The following is a 22,731-nucleotide window of genomic DNA, read 5'->3' on the forward strand; positions in this document are numbered from 1 at the left end:
TTGCAGCACAGAGGGATGATAGAATCATACGGCATGGAAACAGACCTTTCTATCCAACTCTTCCCAACTTTCCCAAACTAGTCCTACTTGTCTGCATTTAGCCCATATCCTTCCTGTTCATGAACCTGTCCAAATGTCTTGCACATATTCTAAATGTAGCTGCACCTACCACTTTCTCTGGCAACTCATTCCATATACGCATCACCCTCTCTGAAAACATTTCTGCTCTGGTCCCTTTTAAATCTTTCTCCTCTCATTTTAAAATTATGTCCCCTAGTTTTCAACTCCCCCACCTTAGGGAAAAGATCTTTGTTATTGACCTTATCTATGTCCCTCAAGATTTTATAAACCTCTACGGTCAGCCCTCAATATCCAGCACTCCAGTGAAAAACATCACAGCCTATCCAGCCTCTCTCTAGAACTTAAACCTTCCAGTCCCAGCAAAATCCCAGTAAATCTTTTTAGAACCCTCTTCAATTTAACAATACCCTTCCTATAGCAGGGTGACCAGAACTGTGCACAGTACTTTCACAAAAAGTTGGCATGAGTTCAGTGGGTCATAGGGAAGGCAAATGAAATGTTGCTCTTTATTTCAAAGGGAACAGAGCATAAGAAGAGGGAGATCTTGCTAAAGCTATATAAGACACTTATCAGATTGCACCTGGGATACTATGAACAGTTTTGGTCCCTTAATCAATGTCAGGCTATACAGAATCTGGACACAGACAAGACAAGATTCACTCAAATACCTCAGCTAGGGAATGATTCTCTTATGAGGAGAGTTTGAATTCGCCTGTACCCACTGGAGTTTAGAAGAGTGGTTAGAAGGTGTGACTAGATTGGGTTGGGATATCAGGTCAGCATGGACGGTTTGGACCGAAGGGTCTATTTCCATGCTGTACATCTCTATGACTCTATATGGTTTATCCAATGACCATTTAAAATGCCCTTAAAGTTGGCAAGTCTACTACTATTACAGGCAGTGTGTTCCATGCCCCTACTACTGAGTAAAGAAACTACACTGACATCTGTCCTATATCTTACACTCCTCAATTTAACTCCTGCTAGCCATCACCATCTGAGGAAAAAGACTCTCACTATCCACTCCTGACTATTTTGTGTGTCTCAATTAAGTCACCTCTCAACCTTCTTCTCTCTAACAAAAACAGCCTCAAGTCCTTCAGCCTTTCCTCATAAGACCTTCCCTCCATACCAGGCAACATCCTGGTAAGTTCCTCTGAACCCTTTCTAATGCTTCCACATTGTACCTACAATGCACCGTACAGAACTGTACACAATACTCCAAGTGCAGCCACACCAGAGTTTTTGTAGAGCTGCAACATGACCTCATGGCTCCAAACCTCAATCCCTCTACCAATAAAAGCTAACACATCATACAATTTCTTAACAACCCTAATCAACCTGAGTGGCAAGTATAAGGGATCTATGCACTGAGATCTCTGCTCATTTACACGACCAAGAATCTTACCAATAACCCAGTTGTCTTTATTCCTGTTGCTCCTTCCAAAGTGAATCACCTCACACTTTTTCCACATTAAACTCCATTTGCCACCTCTCAGCCCAGCTCTGCAGTTTATCTACGTCCCTCGGTAACCTGCAACATCCTTCGGCACGGTGCTGTGCTTTTCCAGCACCACTAATCCAGAAACTGTCCACAACTTTACCCACCTTAGTGTCAACTTTTCCACGGCAGAGGGTGGTGAGTGTATGGAATGAGCTGCCGGAGGAAGTGGTGGAGACATGTGCGGTTACAACATTTAAAAGGCACCTGGATGGGTATATGAACAGGAAAGGTTCAGAGGGATACGGGCCAAGTGCCGCCAAATGGGACTAGATTAATTTGGGTCGGCGTGGACCGAAGTGGCTCGGGGACGCTGCAGAGCTGACGGAGTCTCTGATGTGGTCCAACCAGCCAGCCACCCAGAAGGAGGAGGAGGATGGTGACAATCCCAGCCGAGTCCCTTTGTACAGGGAACAGGAGAGGGCGAGGCGCAGCAAGTCCCCACCCCTGCCTGCTCGGGCCTGCGGACTAACCCTCCGGGAAAGGCCGGAGAGAACAGGCTTACCTGCCTGGCAATGCCGCATCCGACATCATGGCGGCCGCCGCCACCGGACGGCCTTTCGCAGCTTCTCTTCTCCTCTCCTCTCCTCTCCCCTGCCCTGCCCTGCGGGATCCGCGGCCTCCTCGCACGAATCAGACCCAAGGCAGCGAACTCCTGCCGCTGGAGACAGCCAGAGTTCCACGGCCTGGGCCTGCAGCCGCCCTGTCAATCACACTCCAGCGCGCCCGCCTATTGGCCCGAAGCCACCGGCCTCCGCCAATCACACGGAGGAGGGGCGGGCTTAAGGCCGGCCGTGCCCAGCAGCTGGCTGTGACGTCATCTCTGAAGGATGAAGGTAGTCAGTCTCCATGGTAACCAGGTGGAAGGTGTGGGAGAGTCAGTCTCCAAGGTAACCAGGTGGAAAGTGTGGGAGAGTCAGTCTCCAAGGTAACAAGGAGAAGACTGTGGGAGAGTCAGTCTCCAAGGTAACCAGGTGAAGAGTGTAAGAGAATCAGTTTCCAAGGTAACCAGGTGGAAGATGTGGGAGAGTCAGTCTCCATGGTAGCCAGGTGAAGAGTGTGGGAGAGTCAGTCTCCAAGGAACCAGCTGAAGAGTGTGGGAGAGTCAGTCTCCATGGTAACCAGGTGAAGAGTGAGGGAGAGTCAGTCTCCAAGGTGACCAGGTGGAAGGTGTGGGACAGTCAGTCTCCATGGTAGCCAGGTGAAGAGTGTGGGAGAGTCAGTCTCCAAGGTGACCAGGTGGAAGGTGTGGGAGAGTCAGTCTCCACGGTAACCAGGTGGAAGGTGTGGGAGAGTCAATCTCCAAGGTAACAAGGAGAAGACTGTGGGAGAGTCAGTCTCCAAGGTAACCAGGTGAAGAGTGTGGGAGAGTCAGTGTCCAAAGTAACCAGGTGAAGAGTGTAGGAGAGTCAGTTTCCAAGGTAACCAGGTGGAACGTGTGGGAGAGTCAGTCTCCAAGGTGACCAGATGAAGACTGTGGGAGAGTCAGTCTCCAAGGTGACCAGGTGGAAGGTGTCGGACAGTCAGTCTCCAAGGTAACCAGGTGAAGAGTGTGGGAGAGTGAGTCTCCAAGGTAACCAGGTGGAAGGTGTGGGAGAGTGGGTCACCATGGTGATTGGTTGGAGGAGACAGATGGGACCAGTTTATTTTGGGATTATGTTTGGCATGCAGTGTTTGGATCGAAGCACCTGTTTTCATGTTGTATGCCTCTATGTGGGACAGTCAGTCTATATGGTAACCAGGTGGAGGATTTGTTCTCCAGAATTGAAAATAACTGCACAGAGACCGATATCCATCACCAAGTCACCTTCTATTTACATATGAACAGTCCTTGACTTTAGTACTGCCTCATTCAGAGTCATGTAAGAGTGTTCATATCTCTGATACATTAGTGAGGCCACTTCTAAAATATTGTGTACAATTCTGGTCACCGTTCTATCGGAAGAATGTTGTTAAACCCGAGAGGGTACAGAAAAGATTTACAAGGGTGTTGCCAGGAATGGACATTTTGCATTATAGGGAAAAGCTGAATAGACTGGGGCATTTGTCCCTGCAGTGTCGAAGACTGAAGGGTGACCTTATAAAGCTTTATAAAATTATGAAGGGATAGGGTAAATAAGCAAGGTCTTTTTTCTAGGATAGGGAGTCCAAAAGTAGAGGGCATAGGTTTCATATGTAAACTGAAATTATGTATTGAAAAATTGTTAAAGTTCACTTGAGAATCTAACTTTTAAAAATTTCTGCAATTTACATATGAAAGAACTGAAACCAATATGTTCATTCTAAAAGATGAGAGACTTAACAAACAATCCAAGTCTTTTTCAATATATAATTTCAGTTACATCACACTGAAAACTTTTGTTATAAATTCTGTCTTACGATCTTTAACTCCTCAACCATCTGATGAAGGAGCAACACTTCGAAAACTAGTGCTTCCAAATAAACCTGTTGCACTATAACCTGGTGTTGTGTGATTCTTAACTTGGTAAAGAAGGTGTTTGCATGCTTGCCTTGATTACTTACACCACTGAGTACTAGAGTTGAGACGATATCTTAAAGTTGTACTGAACATTGATGAAGCCACTTTTGGAGTACTGTGTCAAGTCCTGGATCCCTGGTATAGGAAGGATATTATAAAACTTGAGAGTGTTCAGTAAAGATTTACCAGGAGTGAACAGTTTGAGTTTAGATTAGATTCCCCACCCAAGCCCATTTCCCTCTGATTAATGCACCTAACACTATGGGCAATTTAGTGCAGCCAATCGACCTGACCTGCACATCTTTGGATTGTGGGACAAAACTGGAGCGCCTGGAGGAAACCCACAGACACAGAGAGGATGTGCATACTCCACACAGACAGTCGCCCGAGGCTGGAATCGAACCTGGGTCCCTGGTGCTGTGAGGTAGCAGTGCTAATCACTGTGCCACCATGTGACATAAAATAAATATGAGTTATAAAAATAGGCCAGATAAGCTGGGATTTCTATACTGGAGCATAGAAGGGCTGTATAGAGCTTTATAAAATCATGAGGGGCATAGATATTGGGAATCGCAAAGGTCTTTTCTCTAGGATAGGGAAGTTCAAAACTAGGGGGCATATTTTTAAGGTGAGAGGAGAAAGATTTAAAAGGGATTGAGAGGCAACTGTTTTACACAGAGGGAGTTCATATGTGGAATGAAAGGCCAGAGGAAGAATTACAGGTAGAATTACATTTAAAAGACATTTGGACAGGTACATGAACAGAAATGTTTTAGTGAGATAAGGGCCAAATGCTGGCAAATTGGACTAATTTAGTTTGGGAAATTTGGTCGGCATGGATGAGTTGGATGGAAGAGTCTGTTTCTGCTCTATATAACTCAATGAATCAGTCCCAAGGATGACTGGATTTAGGAGCCTCAGATCTGTTTTAGAGAGTGGAAGGCAGCACAAAGATTGGTTGAACAAGGCATAGTTGGATGATGGATGTTACTGAACAGTTGCAATTGAGCTACAATGGATGTGCAATGCCGATGGCAGATAAGTGTGACCTTACATGATTTGGAGGTGCCGGTATTGGACTGGGATGTACAAAATTAAAAATCGTACAACACCAGGTTATTGTCCAATATGTTTATTTGGAAGCACTAACTTTCAGAGCACTGCTCCTTAATCAGGTGAAGGAGCAGCACTCCGAAAGCTAGTGCTTCCAAATAAACCTGTTAGATTATAACCTGATGCTGTGTGATTTTTAACCTTGTGACATTACGTAACAGCAAATCTCCTGACAGGAGCAGCTACCATCTGCAGCAGCAATGGTGAGGAAAAAATAAATGCTGTCAGTGTATGTAAAAAATATCTCACGTTTCAGCATATGACCCTGGTCTTAATTCATTTGCCATTTAAAAATTTAGCTATATCAAATTTTCACTGGTATCTGCTCTGATCTTATTTAATGTATAAAATTTTAAGTTTGAGCATTTGATTCATTAGCCCTAACCTCAATCAGCATGTATTACATAAGTGTCAATTATTTCAAGTCACCATATGTGTTTCTGTGTCAACTCGGGTTCAGTGCTTGAAATCTTACCTCTCAGCCAAAAGTGTTGCACTGTTGGAGTATATTCTGATTGACACATTAATAGAGGTCCTAACTGCCCTCTCTGGCAAATGTAAGAGATCTATAATATTCTTTTGGAGATGTGAGGGAGTATTCTCCCTTACAAGCTGGTCCAATATTTAATCAAAGATTAATTTTTGGTACAACAATTGCTGAAGTTACTAAGTGACAATTGTGATTGAGTTATTAGATAAAATTCATAGACAATGTTTAAATTTAGGGTCAGAGAAAAGAAAATTATATACATAAAAGTCTTGATAGGGACAGATAAATGTTATTTATAAAGTAAAAAACATTTCAGTCCATTAACTTAGCAGTTCTGTTACTTGCTTGAAGATTTACTTTCGTACTTGAAGCATTTAAAAGCTTGAAGTCAGAATCCAAAGGTCCAATAGCTTCTATCAATGAATATTTAGAAATGGTTTGCACAGGTAAAGGTGGCAAGAATCCAGACTTGGACAGGAAAATTTTTGTTCCCTATTAGTTCTGGGGTAATAGCACTAGCAGGATTAGAGTGATGCTGGAAATACACAGCAGGTCAGGCAGCATCCGAGGAGCAGGAAAGTCGACGTTTCGGGCAAAAGCCCTTCATGATTCCTGCTCCTCGGATGCTGCCTGACCTGCTGTGCATTTCCAGCATCACTCTAATCTTGGCTCTGATCTCCAGCATCTGCAGTCCTCACTTTCTGCAGTCCAAATAGCACTAGCAGACTGCTTGGACTTTTTTTTTGAAAAACGGTGGTTGATGTTTGCTACAAATCTTTCTCTTTACTTGAGAACTCTCTGCTGTCAGGGTATTGTCTCAGGCCTTCTTGGGGAGATGTGGTTTTAAGAATTTGGGTCATAGCCTTATAAAGTTAAATCTTAAGATTTCAGCGACTTTACCTTTCTCTGAATTTTTGTCCCTCAAAGAAAAGTTATTTATGGTGACCTGCTAGTCTTTTGGCTACACATTCCTCACCATACAAAAATTCTTTCAGCGCAATAATGTCTTCTATCCCATGTCATGCCCAAGCCAACAAAATCAACTCTGTTTGCTGAGTGCTAACAAACATGGGATTTGAGAGGATGAGCACTTTTATGATTTTTTTCTTGCCTGGATACACCATAATGTGATGCAAACAGCAAAGATAGAAACCGCTGGGTTTCTTTTATTGATGGCTGTAAGTCATTCATTTTTCACAGTCATACGCAAGGCAGTGAAACATATTACTCACCAAATATATTCTTCCACCAACATACTTCTCAGCAAATATATCCACCTCCAAATCCAACCCACCCGACGTCTGGAGGAAGAACACCTCATCTTCCGCCTTGGGACACTCCAACCACACGGCATCAATGTCAATTTCACCAGATTCTTCATCCCCCCCAGCTCATTCCAGATCAAACCCTCCAAATCAGCACTGCTCTCTTGAACTGTCCTACCTGTCCATCTCTCTTCCCATCTATCTGCTCCACCCTCCCCTCTGACCTATCACCATCACCTCCCACCTGTACCTACCTATTGCCTTCGCAGCTACCTTCCCCTCAGTCCTACCCCACCCTCCTATTTATCTCTCAGCTCCCCTCCCACATTCCTGATGTACACCTTCTGTCCGAATCATCGATTCTTCTGCTTCTTGGATACTGTCTAACCTACTGTGCTTTTCAAGCGCCACACTTTTTGAGTCTGACTCTCCAGCATCTGTAGTCTTCACTTTCTCATGCTCTTCAGAGGCCTGTCTGAGCAAAAAAAAATGAATTTAATTTGTAATATAAAATAATCTCAATGTACATTTACAGTGCAATAAAAGGATGACAGAGACAGCAGGTCAGCTGTTCGGTCTCCTGGCCCATCCACTCTTTTTCAGCTGCTCTTTTCACGTTTTCTTCTTTCTGCAGCTGATGTGCAGCAGTTTTGGCGGGCCCTGTCCTTGGCAGTTTCAGCAGGGCCCTAGTCCTCGACAGTTTCGAGAGTCCCACAGTCCTCAGCAGTTATGACAGCTCCCCAGTCCTCAGCTGTTTGGCAGACCCCAGTCTTCGGCAGTGGTCGATTTGTAAAAGCAAGAGGCCACATATTTTCAAAAATACAGGTAACAATAAACTTCTATCTATCTGCCTTTCTATCCATCTATCTAATTGTTATAAAATGGATAAACACAGCAGTAATTTTGCACCAACATGATCCAACAGACAACAATGAAGGAATGGCAGCTTAACCCTTTTCATAGTAAAATAGATTGACAGAGGAATGTTGTTCAGAACAGCCAGCCCTTCTTTGAATCAAATAATTGAATCTTTGAGATTAATCTGAAAAGTGGAGAGTAATGGCAGAAAGGATTAAAATTAAATGAGAAAGAAACAAGACCTGGAAATGCTTTGACACCTATCCGCCACAAATTGCCATGTTATCTTTTGTGTTGACTTCATTTGGGCACTGAGGATGTCACTATTCTGATCTGCATTGGTGCAGAACACCACAGGGTCAGTATATCCAAACTATAAGGCTGTTTTTCATTTAACAGTCTGACCAGCAAAAAAGAGGCTGCACACATCAAAATCTGTACATATACAATCTTCCAATTTATAAACAAATTTGAATTAAATATATTTATTGATTTTGAGTCAGTCATACAGTTTATTCTAAGTAATTGTAAGTCAATTAGTTTAATTTAATTCACTTTTTCCCATATAACGAGCCCTCAATGCCATTTTTAATAAATCGTTTCATTCAAAGTATTAGATAATTTAATTTATTTTCCAAAAACAAGCATTTTTACATCAACACAGCAATGCAGATTGACTACTTGACAAACAGGTCTTGGACACATGTTATTAGATGTTTGCACAGAAGAAAGCATGCAGAATGCTTAGTTTTAATGCTCACTGAAAATGTAAACGGAAGCATTAACTACTTGATCTACCAGAGAGTAAAGTAGAGAGTTAACAGTCAAAAAACTGAAGCATCCATATCTGTGTGCAGCAAGACTGAGACAACGTTCAGTCTTGGGTTGATAAGTGGTTAGTAACATTCACAACACATAAATACCAATGTTCTTTCAACAGCAGTTTCCAAACACATGACCTTGACTACCGAGAAGAACGTTAGCAGCAGAGACACGGGGGCATTAGTACATACCTGTACACCATTGTCAAGCCAAGCCATCAACCTGACTGGAATGATATTGAAGTGACTCCACAGAGGTTGGTATCCTGTCACTAAGTCACCATTTATTTACCCGTGGAGTGTCATTGACACTGATCCAGCTTTCTCAGAGCTAGCTCTCTGAGTGGACAGAACTCCTGACTCTTGTCAGCTAGATGTCCCTGATTGGACCAGCTTAACAGCCCCAATGAGGGAACGTTCTGCCAGACTACGGATGATGGATAATATGGAGCTGTCCTTATATGACAAATACTAATAGATTTTAGGAAATACTCAAATTCCCTGCTGGTAGACAATGGCCTGTTACCTGAGACCAACACTTCTGGGATTCTGTGTATTGCAAAAGATGCATATAGTTTTTCTATCGTCATCCCATGTTTGACAGATGAACTCTTTGAATGGGTGTCCACAATAACTAAGAACATTAAGCCTCTGAATGGACCTGCATGGTTGATGTGAAACTGAGTTCAGGATTTACCTGACCATTCCCAAGAATGTGGGGAGCTGCTGAAGGTAATTTCTGTCCTTGTTGGCATTCTGGGCACTGCCTCAATCAACGCAGCTCAGACTGCATCCAAACCAGAAATAACTGCTCGCCAGCATCTTCATCTGAATCCATCAACTCTTGAGAGTTTTTGCATTTGGTGCCTCAGGGAAAGTTAGGCTCCTAACAACTAAAAAGGATGCAGGTGCACAAGCTGTTAAGAGAATTACTCATTGCTTTTCATCTGCCCAAATGTAATTTGCCCAGAAAAAAACAAAGCATTCTTTCTATATCCTGGGCCCTGGTTTTTGATGGCAGGATCAAACGTGTCAAGCTTCCCAAAAAATGGCATGATGATAGAAATGCTTATCACAACTCAAAGGCAACTGGTGCGAGTGAATTTCTTCAGGGCGTGCTTTACTCTCGTCGCCACTGATATAACACTACAAACCAATATCCCATCACCAAGTCACCCTTTATTTACGTGTGGACAGTGCTTGATGCTGGTCCAACTTTCTCAAAGCCAAATCTCAGAGTGAGCAGGATGTCAGACACTCCTGTTTTTATTGTCAGCCAATTCTCCACGATTGGACCAGATTATCAGCCCCACTCAGGGAACACATGTTCTATAAGATCCACTTGGCTGGTCTCATTAAATTCACTCCATGGGGATCCAAGATGGCGACGACCCAGCAAGTCTGAGTCTATAATGTTCTTCCCAAGACTTGGGTAAAGTGGGTCACCCACCCCCACCACACTCACCAAATCATTCATAATAGCTGTTTAATTTAATTAGTTGCTTAGTATTACATTTAAACAGTCTAATATTTAGTAAAAATGACCAAAGGGAAGGGACCCCGCAGCTCTCAGCAAGCAGGAACCCCTCCCCCACCCTCTCCAGCTGCAGCAGAGGCACCCACAGCCGCCCCTGGGGACTTACCTACAGTGACAAGCCTTGTGGAAATGATCTCCAAGCTGGATGCGAAAATCGATGCTTTTATCGAGGAGTCCCGAAGTCGATGGGACTCACTCTTGGCCGCGCTGCAGAAGCACGACCGAGACATTAAGGAGATCGAGCGCCGAGTCGGAGGGGCGGAGCTAAAGGCCGCGACCTCTGAAACTACAGCACAATTGACCGTGGATCAGGTCCGGACTCTCGAACAGCGAGTCCGGACCTTAGAGAATCGTATTGACGACCTCGATAATCGAGGTCGTCAAAAAAATATTCGTTTGCTGGGCCTTCCCGAACGGGAAGAGGAAGGCCAGCTTACAGCATTCCTCAAACAGTGGCTGCCACAGCTTTTAAATCTGGAAGCTGGATCAGGCCAGGTAAGGGTGGAATGGGCTTATCGGGTCGCAATACGCGGGCCCGGCTCGAACCAGCGCCCATGCCCGGTCCTGTTCTGGCTGCAGAGCTATCGGGAAAGGCAGATAATCCTAGAAGCTTCTAGAAATGTTGGAAAAGACCCCCAAGCTATGACCTATAAAGGATCCAAGATCATGTTATTTCAGGACTTTTCCCCAGCTCTGGTCCGAAAGAGGAAGGCATTCGATGAGGCGAAGAAGCGTTTAAGGGACTTAAATATTCAATACTCCTTACGCTACCCAGCGATGCTACGCTTTAACCATGAAGGATCCGTGCATAACTTCGGATTGCCAGAAAAGGCTAAGGAATTCTTCGACTCTCTTAGATAAATTGTAAGAGATAATGGACGTTGGTTTGCCTTTCCCCCGCTTTGGTTTATATCCCCCCTTTTTTTTCTTTTTTCTTACCTTACTGTTTAATACTATCATGGGGGGTGGAGAGAGGGATTTGATTTTCTCCCCCCCTTGGGGTTGGGGTTTTTTAAAATTATTTTATGTATATATGTGAGTATGTATATATATGTGTGTATATATATATATGTGTGTATATGAATGTATGTATGTATGTATATGTGTGTATTATATATATATAAGCCGGGGGGTTTGGTTAGTATTGGTGGGGAGAGGTGGTTACCTTATTCTATTTTACCTCTGTCTTTAGGAGCGGGGTTGTTTTCCCCTTGTTATTTTGTATTATTATATTTAATTATTATTTGTTGAGGTGGTAATTTTATAGTTATATGTTTATATATGGTATTAACATTACCAAATATATCCAGGTGTTGGTATGGGTGGGGGTAGGGTGCTCACTGTTAATTCTAGCTTTGTATTATATTTGAATTCTCCTCATTTTATTGAGGAGCACCTGGGTCAACGGTGGGGCATTGGTTGGGAGAGGATATGATGGACTTTTGGAAAGAAAGTGACACCCCCTGGGAACAAGGGGGAAAATCTCCACTTAAATATGTTTTTTTAAATTATTTAGAAATAGTTTTTTATTATACTGTTGTGAGTGTATTAGAGAGCCTTTATTTTTGTAAATTTTATATGCTCTATGCTCAGGATGTTCTGGATAGGGTTCCCCCTCCCGAGGGATCTCGGATTTGCCCGGGTGATTATGGTTGATCAGTCGGTTAAGTGGTGCACCTGGAATGTCAAGGGGAGTAATTCGCCAGTCAAAAGGAAAAAAATATTATCAAATCTTAAGAAGGAAAGAGTTGATATAGCTCTCCTACAGGAGACACACCTGTCGGATAAAGAACACTTGAAATTACGACAGGGTGGATTTGATCAGGCCTTTTTTTCTTCTTTTAGCTCAAAAGCAGGGGAGTTGTTATTCTTGTTCGGAAGAATTTCCCTTTCAAAATCCTAAATCAGATAAAAGATGAATCTGGACGATATATTTTGATTAAAGCCCTTATAAATGGAGAGGAATATGGGATTTTAAATTTGTACTGCCCCCCAGCACACCCCTTTAAATTTATAATGGAAACCTTTTCAAAATTGATGGCTTTTGGTGCCCGTCATACAATTATAGGGGGAGACTTTAATTGTATTATGGATCCAGAAATAGATAGGATTCCCAAGAGTACTACGGGAGAATCTCCCAGATCTAGACAATTGGTGGATCTGAACAAAGAATTAGGATTAGTAGATGTATGGAGATGTCTTCATCCACAGGGCAGAGATTTTTCTTTCTACTCCAATCCACATAAATGTCATACCAGAATTGATATGTTTTTGCCCCCTCGATTTTTTAAAATTCCGTATCATCCTGTAAAATAGGTAGTATAGCAATTTCCGACCACGCTGTTGTATATATGGAAACTAAGGCGAGGAACAATGGGACATCCCCTCGGCATTGGCGTATGGACCCCTTCCTAATGAAAGATAGTAAATTTGTAAAGTACTTCTCTCAAGAATTTAAAACTTTTTTAGAAATTAATTCAGATACGGCTAGCAACGCATCAATGATGTGGGAGACCATCAAAGCTTACACGCGAGGCTTAATCATCTCCTACTCAGCGAGCCAGAAAAAATTGAAGGGAGAACAACAGCGTCTGCTTGAAGCTCGCTTAAAAGCAGCTGAAACAGCATACACTGATAGACCTTCGATGATCAAATTGCAAAGGATTACGGCTCTTAGGACAGCTCTAAACACTACGCTTACCCAAACGGCTAAGAGGGAAATATTATTTGCAAAACAAAGGTTATATGAATATGGCGACAAACCGGGTAGATACTTAGCATTTCTTGCAAAGATAAAAAAGGCCCCTCAGACTATTAGTCTATCAAGGAAAGTACGGGTATTTTGACTCATGATCATAAAAAGATTAATGCGATCTTTAGAGAATTTTATTCTGAGTTATATAAATCGCAGGTTTGTGAAGACAGGACTAGGAGGATGCAGTCATTTTTTAAAAATTTGACCTTTCCGGGCCTAACTCCGGAACAGGTATTGGTCCTAAATGCTCCTCTAACAGTCCAAGAAATACTTGATGCAATTAGGCAACTTCAGAGTGGTAAGGCACCGGGCCCAGATGGTTTTCAAGCTGAATTCTATAAAGAATTCACAGAAATATTGGCTGGTCCACTCATGGACATGTATAACTATGCATATAGTCAGGGCTGTCTCCCGCCTTCGCTGAAAGAGGCAAATATTTCTCTTATCCTTAAAAAAGGAAAGGATCCAGAAGATTGTGTGTCATACAGACCAATATCCTTGCTAAATGTAGATTTTTAAATCCTTTCTAAAACGTTAGCATTGAGATTAGAAAGGGTACTGCCACATATTATAAAGGAGGATCAGATGGGTTTATTAAGGGCCGTAGATCATCCAATAATATTAGAAGGGTTTTGAATATGATTCAAGCCTGTCATCAGGGAAAGATACCAGGAGTAGTAGTTTCATTAGACGCGGAAAAGGCATTTGATAGGGTTGAATGGTCATATTTGTCTTACACTTTGGAAAGGTTTGGCGTTGGACAGGTGTTTACCAAAAGGGTCTCAACATTGTATAGTGATCCCAAAGCAGTTGTGGTTACCAATGGATTAGGTTCAGATAGCTTCAATGTGGGTAGGGGCTGCCGTCAGGGATGTCCTCTCTCGCCATTGTTATTTACGCTAATAATTGAACCACTAGCAGAAGATATACGAGCTGATCCTAATATAACAGCCCCGAGGATTTGTACAGGTAAACATAAAATTACCCTCTATGCAGATGATGTTCTTCTATTCCTCAGTAATCCTCTGATGTCCGTACCTCACCTAATCCAAGTTATTACTACATTTAGCGCATTCTCAGGCTATAAAATTAATTTTTCAAAATCGGAGGCTATGCCAATGGGTGGCCTTGCTATGATACCCCACTTAGTGGATGGATCCCTTTTTCCCTTTCGTTGGTCCCTGGAGGGCTTCTTATATTTAGGCATTTTTATTACCCCAGTATTTGGTCAGTTGTATAAGGCTAATTTTGTGCATTTACTGGAAAGGATAAGGCAGGACCTCCAGCGATGGGGAGACCTTCCAATTTCCTGGTTGGATAGAATAGCACTAATTAAAATGAATGTCCTGCCCCGTCTCCTATATCCTATGAGAATGCTTCCGGTGATGCTGCCGAGGCTGGCTGGGTTCCTTTATCTGGAATCATAGACGGCCCCTCATTAAGCTGAAGAAGCTACAGCTTCCACAGGCAAGGGGAGGATTGGACTTCCCAGATTTTAGGAAATATCAGTTAAGTTCCCTATTAAGTTACATAGTTGGTTGGGTCTTGTCTGATCCACAATCAATCTGGTTGGACATCGAGGCCTCTCAAGTAAAATACCCACTTCTTAACCTTTTATTTTCAAACAAGAGGAAAATCATTACAGATCACTGCAAAAACCCTATAATACTAAACACAATTAAGGCTTGGAATATAATGCGGCAAAATAAGGGTAATTCACATAAAACATCCCCCTATGCACCGATAGTGGGAGCATGGGGATTCCAACAGGGGTTTACAGATGCCACTTTTAAACTCTGGAGATCCAGGGGTATCTCATGTCTAGGGGACCTATTTAAAGATGGAGTCCTGATGTCTTTTGAACAGCTGCATCAGAAATTCGGATTACCTAATGGAGACCTCTTTCAATACTTCCAAATTTGAGACAGAAGAAGACTACGTTATTAGATAGTCTTTATAAACCAGATAGAGAATGTAGTGTCCTCCAACCAATGGGGGTATCTTCCGTCAGTACTATTTATCATTTACTACATGATGAAGTATCGGGAGATATGGATAATCTGCTTAAAACATGGGATCAGGATTTGGGACTAGAAATCTCTATAGAAACGTGGAATGATATTTGGGAAAACGCTAGAAGAATTACTATCTGTAACAGAACCCAGGCTATCCAGCTGAAGATACTTCATAGGGCCCATATAGCACCGGTTCGATTGGCAAAATTTAAGGTAGGAGTATCTCCAATGTGTCCCAAATGTAAAATAGACGTGGGCATTCTTGTACATTGCCTATGGACCTGTCATAAGATCCATAGATATTGGATTAAAGTAGCAAGTGCCCTGACAGAAATTTTAGGAACGGAAATTAAAGTGGACCCGGTATCTCTCCTTTTGGGTTTTTCGAACTTTCTCTCCCTGGACACGTACGGGAAGAGACTATTTTCTATTCTCTCTTTCTGTGCAAGGAAAAATATTTTGGTGAACTGGGTGGCTGAGGGCCCCCCTGGACTTTCAAATTGGCACAGATTAATTATGGAATGTATTCCCCTTGACTTCCTTACAAATATGGTGCACCGAAAGACCGAATTATTTTATAAAATATGGATGCCCTTCTTGAATTACATAAATACAGATATTTCGGCTATCCTAACAAGGGTTTTATTTAATTGAGATTACAAACCTGGCTGGTCCGGGGCCCCTTGGGAGAGGAATCCCCGCGAATACGGGTTTTATTACATTTGATGTTAACACATTCCGAGCATGTAAGAGACTTAAATATACACTCTGGTTAGTTGTAGGTTAGATTAGTAGATAGTTGAGTTTTGTTTTTTTTTCCTTTTTTCGGTATTTTTTCTTTTGTTAAATTTTGGCTATTGTATATTTGATTTAATTGTATATCAATGTTTGTATTTGAGAGTTTTGTTTATTTTTGTAAACTTGTAAAAATGTTAAATCTCTAATAAAAATATCTATATAAAAAAAAATTCACTCCATATGTCACTAGTCTCTTCCTGTCGTTGAATCAAATGCCTCGAACTCCTTTCCTAATAGCACTATGGGTGTACCCACACAACATAGACTGCAGCGGCTCAAGAAGGCAGCACATCATTACCTTCTCAAGGGCAATTAGAGCCGGGCAATAAATGCTGGCACAATCAGCAATGCCCATTTCCTGTTAAAGAATTAAAAGACATGTTGACAATGTTCTCAGGTAGCTCAGTGATGGTCTGGAAGTTTTTAAATCATTTTAAAAAGCTGCACATATGTTCGAAGGTAAGATTATAAGAGATTGAATGGTCCAATTGGCTTTTTAAGTCTGCTCTCGTATTCAATACAATTATGGCTAATCTGCTGCAGGCCTCAACTCCTCTTTCCCCATCACCAGTTCCCCATCACCCTCAACTCTCCAATATTTCAAGAGTCTAACTGACTCCTCTGTAAGTACTTTTAATTAACTTTCCTCCACAATTCTCTGAAGTAGAGAATTCCAGACATTCACTATCCTTTCGGAGGAGAAATTCCTTCACATCTCAGTTTTAAACGACTGTCCCGTTATTCTGTAATGATGCTTTTTACTCTGAAATTCAACCATTAGTGGAAACATCTCAACATTCAGTGCATTCAGTATAAGATGGTGGTATAGTGGTGATTAACCAGTTTGAATTCAATTAACTCAAAGCTAATCTTGGCATGGTGCTCTTAAACAATCATTTTAACTTCGACTGAGTCTGTGCATTTGTTGTCTAGCGGTTTTTAGGTCTTCATTTTTTTTTCCGCGGTAGTGCTTATTTTTTCCCCAGCACCCATGGTGTGTGTGTGTGCAGGTGTGAGACACAGTGAAAGACACAAAGTGCATAAATCTTTATTCAAATTCCACCACCAGGAAGATAGGAAAACATAGATCTTTATTTTGTGCAAACCTAATTTAGCCTAATTTAGTTTGTAGTTAGTTGTTGGCTTTAAAGTGAAATCTGGAGTTAAAATTTGGTAAATTGCAAGATTTGAGTAGGTTTATTTTCAAGCATTCCATTGGTGGAGGAGCCTAATTTAGAACCTGATTAAACTCGATCCTCATTAACTGACTCAGATAGGCCCTTTTTCTTGGGTGCATATTTAAGTAGATACTTAAGTATCTAGGTATATTTGAAGTACATATGTAAGGAGACCCCTAGGTGGACAGAGAAAGTGCTCCAACATGCAGCAGCTGCAACACCACATCTGACCTGATATCTCTATCGTATCTGGTGAAATCACTGGTGAAATGCAGCATTCCCACAGATACCTGGGAATCACTGGCCCAAGAATGTCAAAGTACCCAGGAAGGTGTCGAGCTCCTTGGGACTTTCCATGAGGAAAAACTGGAAGGCAGGCAAAAACAGCAAAAGGAGCATACTGCCGCACCAATGCCCCACCCACCACTTCCCACAACCATTTCCTGCCCCGCTGTGACACAGCATGTGGAAGCCGCATCAGTCTGTACAGCCAACTGCAGATTCACCCTGAGAATGGAAGAGAGTCATGCACATCTCCAATGGACCACCGATGATGATATATAATTTAACATTTGAGAGTGTGGCTGACAATATAGCACTGATGCTGAGCAACTCAAAGAGTTTCACAGAGGAAGGAGAGAGGTATTAGGTTGCTTTTGCTGAAACAAAGTAGCTGACCGGTGAGTAGGATTGGTGAGTATTTATAGTCTTTTAAGTTTAAATAATGTCTTCAGTTTGTGTTCAGTTCTCATGTTTTTTCTGTCTTGTTCTTATAAATCACTTGTTAAAAATAAAATTGATACTTGATCACAAAAACTAACAATAAATTGCAAAAAGAGCAAATTCTTAAAACATAAAGAGCTGGATACCAGAGTCATTAATTAATAATTTAAATAAAATATGATAGAGATATCAGGTCAGATGTGGTGTTGCAGCTACTGCATGTTGGAGCTGCTGGGTACCAAAGTGATCCACAGTGTATATTTCTACAGTAAGTGTTTGCAGCTTGAGCAACTTTTGACCCAAGTTGAGGAGCTGGAGACTAAGTGTAGACATTGCCCCATATCATGGAGGTGAATGTTACCTGGATATGTTGCTCCAGGATGTGGTCATACCCTTTAGATGAGGAAATTCAAACATAGTTGCTGATCAAGGACCGGATGGTATTATTGCAGGTGACGCAGGTGTGAGCACCCAAGGGCAACTGTCAAGGCACCTGAGTCCCTGCAAATGTCCAATAGTTACAATGCTTTTGTAAACTGTGTGGATGAGAGTAGGAACTGCAAGGAAGTTGAGCAAACTAGTCATAACACTGTGGTACTGGGAGCTATTCTAGTAGAAATGCAGTAGTATTAGGGAGTGGTATAATTATGGGGATAGATTCTGTTCTGTGCAAAATGTGAGCATGAGTCCCAAAGGCAGTGTTGTCTGCCAGGCACCAGGGTTTAGGACATTTCCTTAGGGTTGGAACGAAGTTGAAATGGGAGGGGACAAGAATGATCTAGTTGTCATTGTCCAGATTGGTATGAGTGTTATTGATTAGGAGATATCGCTAAAAGATTTTGAAAAGTTAGAAGCTAAACTATGAAACAGTAACTTCAAAGTAACAATCTCAAGTTTACTGCCCGTGACAAATGAAAATAGGCATAGAATGAATAAAATTGAGGAGTTAAACGCATAGGTCAAAGATTTGTGTGGGTGGAACAGGGTTTCAGTTCATGGGGCCCTGAAACCAGTACTGGCTATGTGAGCCGTTCTGTTGGCCCAAGCTTCACTTTAACCAAGCTGGGATCAGGGTGCTCGTAAATTTAAAAAAACTAAAATTATAGAGAGGATTCTAAACTAAACAAAGGGGAGGAAACATTTTGGGAAAAGGGAAATGTGGGTTTACAAAGCAATTAGATATGACAGCACTGCAAGACAGTTATTTACATAGGTGCTCTGAATGGGACAGGAAGGAACACAGTGTATAGGCATATTGAAAGAGCAGCAAATAGGGTCAAAGGGGAATAAGTGGTAAACATGTAATATTACAGGCTCTTAAGTGTCCAAAGTATTTGGAACAATGTAAGTGAATTAGCAAACAGAGGTTAATTATATAATTTGATAGCTATTGTTTACATATGGTTACAAGAAGATCATAGTGGGAACTGAATATTCAGAAGTTTGTGAATTTTTGGAAGGACAAAATGGTAGTTGTCTTTTCCCGAGGATGGGGGATTTCAAGACTAGGAGACACATTCTTAAGGTAAGAGGAGAGAGATTTAAAAATGACCTAACAGGCAATTTTCTTTTTACACAGAGGGTAGTTCACATGTGGAATGAACTTCCTGAGCAAGTGGAGGATGTGGATACAATTACAAAGTTTAAAAGACATTTGGATAAGTACATGAAGAGGAAAGGTCTGGAAGGATATGGGCCAGGAGCAGGCAGGTCCTAATCATATCTAATTTAGTTCAGGATTATGTTCGGTATGGACTGGTTGGACCAAAGGGTCTGTTTCTGTGCTATATGACTCTATGACAGGCAGAAAAGAAAGGGCTTAGTTAGTGTGGAATGGACCACATACAAAACTAAGAAATGATCTTAGAAATGTATAATATAATCAAGCAGAGTCGGCATGACATCATGAACAAGAAGTCATGCCTGGCAATTTATTAATATTATTTGAGTAAGTAGCAAGCAGGATAGACAAAGAGAAGCCTGCAGATGTAGATTTGGAGTTTCTTAAGAACAGCCTGTGATGTTGGGATTAGCATGTTAGCACAGATATTATTTAATAGAACACAATAGGCAACTGGATTGTTGACCTTTATTTAAAAGAGTATGAAAAAATAGGGAAGCCTGACTAAAACTATACAAGGTATTAGTCCAACCACAGCTAGGATAGTGTGAACAGTTCTGTTCTCGTTATCAAAGGAAAAATAATCTGGCATTGGAGACACTCCAAATAAGTTTCCTTGATTTCTTATGAGGAGAGGTTGAGTAGGTTGGGGTTACAAACTATGTAATTCAGTAGAATGAGAGGAGACCTTATTGAAATATATAACATTATTAGATTTGTAGACACTGGTGTTGGACTGGGATTATCCATCTTGGCCTCCTCTAGCTGGTACTTTGTGTGGTGAGAATGTTACTCACCACTAGTCAGCACAAGCCTTGGTATTAGATGTGGACTGCTTCAGTATGAAGAGTTACAAATGGTACTGAAGATTATGTAATCATCAGTAACAATCTGACTTTATGATGGAGAAAAAGTAAATAATGAACCAGACGAAGATGTCCTTGAGCTGAGATGACTTATCTTCAACCAACACAATCAGCTTCCTATATGCTAGGTGTGACTCCAACTACAGGAGAGATGCCGATCTTCAGCCAATTCTATTCACACCACATGATATCAAGAAACAATTGAAAGGCGATGGGCTCTGACAAAATTCTGGCAAAAGTCCTAAAGACTTGTGTTCCAAACTTCCAGCATCTCTAGTTCAGCTGTTCCAATATAGCTACAATGTTGGCATCGATCTAATATTGTAGAAAATTGCCCAGGTATGCCCTGCACACAAAAAAGGAACAAATCCAACCTGGCCAATTACTGCCCCATCAGTCTACTCTTGTTCATTAGTGAAGTGATGGAAATTGTCATCAAGCAGCACGTGCTGAGCAACAATTTGCTAACTGACACTTGATTTGAGTTCCTGACCGAAATACAGCCTTGATCTAAACATAGATTAAAGAGATGAATTCCAGAGATGAGTGGGAGAGACAGTCTTTTACATCCAGGAGCTCCAGCACAACTAGAGTCAATCAGGGAAAACTCTCCGGTAGTTGGAGTCACACCTAGGATATAGGAAGCTGATTGTGTTGGTTAAAGATCAGTCATCTCAGCTCAAGGACATCTTCGTCTGGTTCATTATTTACTTTCTCTTCATCATAAAGTCAGATTTTTACTGATGATTACATAATCTTCAGTACAATTTGTAACTCTTCATACTGAAGCAGTCTACATCTAATACCAAGGCTTGTGCTGACTAGTGGTGACTAATATTTTCACCAAAGTACCAGGCAATACCCTTCTCCAACAAGAGAGAATCTAACTATCACCTCTTTACACAATGGCATCACCATCAATGATGTTAAGAAGGCATGTAGAATGTCAACTTTTATTGGTAGAGGGATTGAGTTTCAGAGCCACGAAGTCATGCTGCAGGTGAACAAAATTCTGGTGTGACTGCTCTTGGAATATTACGTACAGTTCTGGTCACCACATTACAGGAGGGACGTGGAAGCTTTGGAAAGGGGTGCAGAGGAGATTTACAAGGATGTTGCCTGGTATGGAGGGAAGATCTTATGAGGAAAGGCTGATGGACTTGTGGCTGTTTTTGTTAGAGAGAAGAAGGTTGAGAGGTGACTTAATTGAGACATAATCAGAGAAGTAGACAGGGTGGACAGTGAGAGCCTTTTTCCTCAGATGGTGATGGCTCGCCTGAGTAGTTAAATTGAAGAGTGATAGACATAGGACTGATGTCAGAGGTAGTTTCTTACTCAGAGAGTAGTAGGGGGTGTGGAACACACTGCCTGAAACAGGAGACTTGCCAACATTAAGGGCATTTAAATGGTCATTGGATAAACATATGGATGACAATGGAATAGTGTAGGATAGATAGGCTTCAGATTGGTTCCACAGGTTGGCTCAACAACAAGGGCCGAAGGGCCTGTTCTGCACTGTAATGTTCTATATTTTATGAATCTCCCTCTATCAACATTCTGGGGGTTAATATTGACCAGAAACTGAACTGGAGTAGTCATATAATTGCTGTGGCTACAAGAACAGGACAGAGGCTTGGAATCCTGCAGTGAGTAACTCGCCTCTTGACTTCTGACAAGGCACAAGTCAGGAGTGTGATGGAATACTCTCCATTTGCCTGGATGTGTGCAGCTTCAACAACACTCAAGATGTTTGATACCATCCTGGATAAAGTGGCACCACACCCACAAACATTCACTCCCTCCATCACCACGGTGCATTCTCCATGGCCACATCTAGATCTTCCCAGCTCACATGTTAACTGTCACAAACAGTATAAAATGTCATTCCTCTTTAAAGTGATATTCTCGTGCATTGTTCTGATCAATACAAGACAAAGATGTTTGTTAAAATATGTCCTTTCTTTCAGTAACAGTCAAGTTCTGCTCTACTGAACGGCCTTTTAAAACATGTATTATTTAATGAGATGTGACTGTTGCTGGTAAGGCCAGCATTTGTTGCCCTTACCTCATTGCTCTTGAACTGAATGGCCTCCTAGTATCATTTCACAGGGCAGTAAAGAGTTAACCATATTGTTGTTGTGGTGCAGTCATTCCTCGGCCAGCCCAGGCAATGATAGCAGATTTCCTTCCCTGAAGGACATGAGTGGACCAGATGGGATTTTGTGACAGTCTATGATTGGTTTCTGGGGGAAGCTTTATACCAGGATGCTGCCTGGACTGGAGGGAATGCGTTATAAAGAAAGGTTGAGGGAGCTAGGGCTTTTCTCATTGGAGTGAAGAAGGATGAGAGGTGACTTGATAGAGGTGTACAAGATGATGAGAGGCGCAGATGAAGTGGATAGCCAGAGATTTTTTTCCCAATGGAATTGGCTATCAAGGGGAACATAATTTTAAGGTGATTGGAGGAAGGGGGAATTTCTCAGTTTCTCGCTTTAAAACTAAAAACGATGAGTCCCGCCCGCCAAGCTGTCAGACCCTCCGCTGGTCAAAGAGGAAACAAATTATTTTCATCAAAAATACGCGGAACGTCATCGATTAAAGAGACCCACCGTTTGCTTTTTGCTGGGTTG

General features: G+C 41.8%; 1 protein-coding gene and 1 pseudogene across 3 annotated transcripts in view; one reads left to right on the forward strand and one right to left on the reverse strand.

The window, feature by feature from the left end:
- Positions 1–2,198, reverse strand: part of pnpla8 (patatin-like phospholipase domain containing 8) — a 74,573-nt gene extending 72,375 nt beyond the window's left edge. The window contains exon 1 of one of the 3 annotated variants that reach the window (XM_087997485.1): positions 2,088–2,198. The gene's annotated coding sequence lies outside the window, so the exon portion shown is untranslated. The remainder of the gene's footprint in view (positions 1–2,087) is intronic. The other 2 variants (XM_043709010.2, XM_087997484.1) reach the window with 2 other exon arrangements.
- Positions 2,199–10,148: 7,950 nt separating this feature from the next.
- LOC148146799 (uncharacterized) lies at positions 10,149–10,867 on the forward strand (annotated as a pseudogene).
- The last annotated feature ends 11,864 nt before the right edge of the window (positions 10,868–22,731 follow it).

The sequence above is a fragment of the Chiloscyllium plagiosum genome, unplaced genomic scaffold, assembly GCF_037043375.1.
Source record: "Chiloscyllium plagiosum isolate Xiang-an unplaced genomic scaffold, Cpla_swu_hap1 HiC_scaffold_19, whole genome shotgun sequence".
NCBI classification, from domain to species: Eukaryota; Metazoa; Chordata; class Chondrichthyes; order Orectolobiformes; family Hemiscylliidae; genus Chiloscyllium; species Chiloscyllium plagiosum.